We start from the raw sequence: 6,008 nt of genomic DNA on the forward strand, positions 1-6,008 counted from the left end.
CTCCAGGTGACAGGTGCTTCAGTGGTGGCAGTGAGATGCTGGAGAAGAGAGCTGTGTGTCCTACAGATTCTGCCATGCACCAAGTTAGCTGGCTATCCTCAGATGTGATGGAGGAGGCTGGATCATGATCAGTGTTGAAGTAATATTCAGCTGCCTCTTTCATCAGTTTCTGAATGTAGACTAGGCAGTGCCATTTTGGCCTATGCCCCAGCAGCTAAATGTCTTTGGCTGCCCATGACCAGTTACTTTTGAAAAACAGGAGTATATTGTCACAGGCTGCATGCACCCAAACTTTCACATGTACATGGAAACAAGGAAGGAAATGTGAGCTGCTATTCTCCATAAACGTGATTTATGCATTTAGACTTATGACCATTTGTTGTTCTCTTTCTCTCTCTTTTTTAAACTACCAAAAAAAGATGGGTGACCCAGATTTCAGGATAGGAGGATCTGTTGCAACAGAGCTCAAGACTCTTGTATCTTTATCAGCTACATAGAAGAGTCAGGTGGCCATATCATATTGCAGTACCTGCCCAAATTCATCTCCCTAACCATTAGAGGCCGTTCCTCTATTATATATATGATCACCCTTGGTGTTGGACCACTTACAATCATTTATTGGGCATTCCCAGAGCTACCAAGTAATCTAAAGATTCCAAAGGTCCATCTCTGAGGTAAGCAGGGCTGTGGCCTAGCCAATATCTAGAGAATAAGCCACCTGAGACACCCAGGTAGTTTAAGGGGGAAAAGACAGGATACCAATGCAACAAACAGATAAACAATGTCCCCATTGCCTTTAAGAAATAGACGAGGGCCTCCATCCCTTATTTTTATATCCAAAGGGCCAATCTTTTACACCAGGGAGGGGAACCTGTGACCCTCTGGATGTTGTTGGACCCCAGCTGCCATCAGCCTCAGCCAGCATGCCAATGGTGAGGGGTGATGGGAGTTGTAGTCCATCAACAATAGTGGGAGCATAGGTTCCCCATCTCTGATGTAGATACTTATCTGGAAATAAATCCCATTGAACTCTAGAAGACTAACTTCTGAGTGGACATAGATAGTCTAGTGAAACCTAGACCTGAGCATCTTTAGTGATTATACACATTCAGAGAAACTGGCTTTTAGGACCTAGGATTAAAACATGGGCACGGGGAAGAATAGGGCTTTATCATTGGTGGGAATGATCCAGTTGCCCACTCTGTCCTCCTTTCCTCTTCCCATGCATGATGCTTCTTGTGCAGGAGATTCTTGATAACAGCTTCCTTTTCCGGTTGGCAGCCATCCTACAAGTGGAGAGCTGTACTCTCAGGAGGACTATGCGATAGCATTTTTCCCAGAAGATGCACGACTTAGCAATACAATACATGTAAATGAAACCATAGGGTGACTCATGGCTTCTTCAGACCATTTCATATGAGACTCAAAAGTGAGAGGCTCAAATATGAATGAGTCTGTGCTTACTATACATGGATTAAAACTTGTAGAGCTGCTCAATAGCTGTTCCTGCTGTTACAGAAACAGTGGAGGAAGGCATTGTTTGTTTATTTCATGAAATTTATGCACCGGTTGATTGTAAACAAAAAACCCTCAATGTGGGTCAAACATTGAAAACAACCATTAAACAATTAAAAACAACTATATAAAGCATTAAAAAAAATTAAAATCCAATTAAAGACAGATTAAAACATATCTCAACTTTCTGCATGCCTGGGTAGGCTTCCCTAAGCAAAAATGTTTTTATCAGGCACTCCCTTCCATTGGCTCCCAAGACAGACAGATGTGTCAACCAATAAGCTTTCATGGTTTGCCCCCAGAGTCCTGGGAAATGGGATTTTCCAGGGGCCATGTGTGTTAAATGTGCTTTAAGGGTATGATGTGGATGTGAACACAAAGGGTATCTCACTTTTAACAGCAGAAGAGGTGCAAAGGTGTCAGAAGAGGTGCAACGGTGTCAGAAGTTCGGGTCTTTCAGCTGGCTTCATTTGCAAATGAGCCTCAACCTCTTACCTTAATCTGAATACCTCATCACTTAATGTTCTGCTTGACTGATGGCACATTGCTCATTTGCTTGAGCATCAAGTGACAAATCTTTTATTTATTTTTTAAAAAAGAAATACCATAGATATTTCTACACACATATGCTTACATTCCATCTATATGTGGAGCACAATCAGTTTTTTAAAAGCTTTGTTTGGAGAGAGACCACTAACAGTCACAATCGGTGTCGATCAGTGTTCACCTTGGTGAAAGGTGAATGCATCAATATCGCTTTGCTCGGGTCTTAAAATAGCTAATCTTTTTTTATTATTACAATAAATAAGGTTGTCCAGCTTATCACTGTTTATTTCGGAGAAGGAAAGGGCAGAAAGATTGTTTAAGCATTGTTTTCCTCTCTTCAATAACCCTGTTGGCTCCTTACTTGAATTCTTCAGGTTAATCACAGCACATACCAGGGCCAAATGCATTGTTAATAGTTACAGATTAACCACCAAGGTCAGTGTCTGCAGGATACAAACTGCTATGGCAGAGCAGAAAATGTCAGTGGACCTTAACAGGACATTTTGGACGTGTACCCTTCCCTGCAGTGGAATGCAACTGTAAACTCTATGTCTGTTTGCGCATATCGCTGAGGGCACAGCGGTTACTATCTCCACCAACTTGGTGGAATCCGCCTAGCACACATATAGTGTTTCCACAGCCACACAGATTGTCCCCTTGTTATATTTATTGTGTTAACACTTAGGAGCCCAACCAGAAACTAGTCCCTCGGGACATGAAACGAAAAGGTGTCTTAGCTGAATTATAGCAAGGGCCGGCAACCTTTTCGGGCCTGTGGACACATTTGCCATGGGCGCCAGTCACTATCTGTTTGCTGTGCATGTTTCGTAGCATAAAATGGCAGCTGCGAGGGTATGGCATAATCAAAGATGGCTGCTGCTTTTAAAAGAGCAGAAAAAGCGACAGGAACAAAAACTAGTGTGGGCATTGTCAGGGACTGGCTGGATGACAAGGAGTGGTGGGAGGCACCAGCCAGGGAATGCCCAAGGGAGATCCCAAAGGCTCAGAGCTCGGGGATTGGTGGTGGGACACTGAGGAGAGGTCAGGGGGAGCAGTTTGGCAGGAGGTGCTGGATACCGACAGGACAACAGGTTTAGTGAACAGGAGGAATCTGTGAGAGGGAGCAGTTCAGACTCCAAGGCTGAAGCAAAGGAGGAGGGTTAAGATATTGAATAATCCCTGGGGTCCCCTCTCCTGTTGTGACAAGCTCCCCTCCTCTCTGGTCTCCAAGAATGTGCAGGATCATGAGGAGAGCAGAACAGAAGCCAGAGGTGCCCTTACACAGTTTGAGACTGCTTGGGAGAGGAGGAGCCTTAGCAGGAGGGGAAGGCAGGGACCTCCAGTCCTGGCAACTACTTACTCTATAGGAGCAAGACCTACTGGGAAGTGTTGCTGAGTTATTATGCAGTTTACTTGAATAAAGAGCTAACTTCAGTGTCAACTGACTCTGCTGCTTCTTGCTGACCAGCATCTGACTCCAACCCTGACAAGCATGCACCTTTATGAATGAAAGAAAGGCACTTACACCAGCCCCTGCCACATTCACTCTGAGAGTCTCCTTCACTGTTTGGATAGAGGGTGGGTGTCCAATCCCTGGAATTAAATGAAATGTGGGCATATTTAAAGGGGCCATGTTCAAGGTAGGGAAGGCCAAGCCAACATAAACAGAAGATCAGCAGGAAAAGCAAACCAGCTATTGTGTATCACATTTTTTTAAAGGATATTTACCAAGACTTCACATGGGCCATAGCAAGTACTAGTGGGCAGACTGGTACCTGCAGCTGCTGGTCTGGTACCTGGATACAGCAGACTATCAAGGCACAACAGATGGTACTGGACAGCATCAACATCCCAACTGCTCAGCCACCCAGCGTTTCCAGTGCTGTTAAAGTTGCTGATGACACCCGCCATATCTTATCTATACATATAATAAAATGTAAGAGTGTTGTCACGCTGCAGTTCACTTGGTGACAGATGGATGGTACTGCAAACTACAGCATGACGAGGGGTTGTGGATGGGTGACTGAGGTGGGAGACAGCCAAAAGAGGCTATGACTCTGCTCCCCTGGCTCCTCTGCTTGCTAGGGGTCCCAGGATCCAGACCCCCAGGCTGAGTGGCTCTGCTGCCGGCCACCTTCTTCCTCCTTGGTCAGCTTGGGGATACACTGCTTCTGCTGCTGCCAATTTGGATGAAGAATTGGGCTTGCAGAAGCAGCAGTGCAAGGAGGAGGAAGCCACGGCTTGGGATGAAGATTCAGTCTGGATAAGGCAGTGGCAGATTTACAGGCCAGCCAGCTGGCCACCACTTCTGACTTCTGTCCTAAATTTCAATGGTACTACTGTCAGGAGGACTAACACTGTGTGAAAAATGGACTCGGCACATTTTTCACTTGCGTATTATAGTGCTTTTTATTTTCTTGTTTAAAATATCAAAATTACAAATGCAAAGTATAATTTGGTTATGATTTCCTATACATAGTTTGTGACTTTCTATAGTTTTTATTTTTAGTGAATAAAGAGATTTACTTTCATTATATTTTGTATAAAATAGTTTATATTACAGTGTTACAAGAGGGAGGTATCACATGCTTGGGGGAACCTGGAGATTTGCAGAAGTACTAAACCACCAACCCAACCCAACCTTACAGGAATCCATCTCACAAAGGCTGCTCATCATCTTGCAAGTCTTCTTCGCATTTTAGCTGTGCTCTCCCATCACCTAGTCCTGTGTAGATCTTGTCTGGCTGCTCATCTGCCTTTCAGCAGGAAGTGCTAAACTAATGAGTGCCAAGGAATTTTCCAGTGCTGTCTTAAAAAACTTCCAGTGAGTAAGACTGCCCAACCAGGTTGTTCCACCAATTTCTCAGACAGGAAGCTTCTTCTCATGCCCAAGTCAAATCCATCTTCCCTGCACTTCAGCTCATTGTTCTGTGATTTTTGTTACATTTCCTAAGTGGTGTTATAGGAAGGACAGAGAACCTGCAAAGACCAAAGGCTATGGTCAAATCAGAGTTGAGGGACCCTTGACAGAGTGAAGTTTGGTAGGCTCAGTTCTTCATTGGCTCCACCTCATCTAGTGCAGGTTTAGCGCAACAGCAGGCAACAAAGAAATCATCATTTAAACTTTCCCACTAACCAAGCCAGGTACAGTCATGGTGTGATATATAAATTTGAAGTCTTAATCCAGAATTTCATGGTTAATGAGCCAAGGGATTCCCTTCTCCCCAAACATTTAATTGAATGTATTAATTCTGGCCCACTAACTCCTACCCTAAAAAAGGTACTGAAAACAAGACCACGGTTCCAAAAGACCCACAAGCAGACTAGGGTGAGCAAGGGCAATTCTATAATTGTGGAGCTGCCAACAAGAATAACTTTTTATGCATGCCTGCAGTCTGAATGTGTTGCATGAGTAATGTTACCAACATGCTCACAGTGCATTCCAAAGACAAATGCAGCAAGCTGATTAGCGTGTTGGACCTGGAGACATAAATCCTTGGTGACCTTGGGCCAGTCACCTTCTCTCAGCGAAGCCTACTTCACAGGGATGTTGTGGGGGGCGGGATGTGTAGGAGACGTATGCATAGATGCCACTGAGGTCCTTGGGCTAAGGAAGTAGGTTATGGAGTAAATCAAATCCTATACATGTCTATTCAGAAGCCCCATTAAGTTCAATGGAGCTTAATTCCAGGAAAGTGTATAGGCTACAAGTCCATACACTTACCTGGAACTGAATTCCATTGAACACAGCACAGGCTTGCTTCAGAATATAAATGTATATGATTAGGACTGCATTATGAACCACAGAGAGAAAGAGGAATATGCTTCTTAGGTAAATTCTACCCTCAAGCTGTTTATAGAGCTTTTATGAAGGAAGTTGTGGATTGCGCCCAGAAGACAACAGGGAAGGACGACAAATGTTGCAATGTGTGGATTTATTGCCCCTC

The sequence above is a fragment of the Podarcis muralis genome, chromosome 6 (genome assembly GCF_964188315.1).
Source record: "Podarcis muralis chromosome 6, rPodMur119.hap1.1, whole genome shotgun sequence".
In the NCBI taxonomy this organism is placed as follows: domain Eukaryota; kingdom Metazoa; phylum Chordata; class Lepidosauria; order Squamata; family Lacertidae; genus Podarcis; species Podarcis muralis.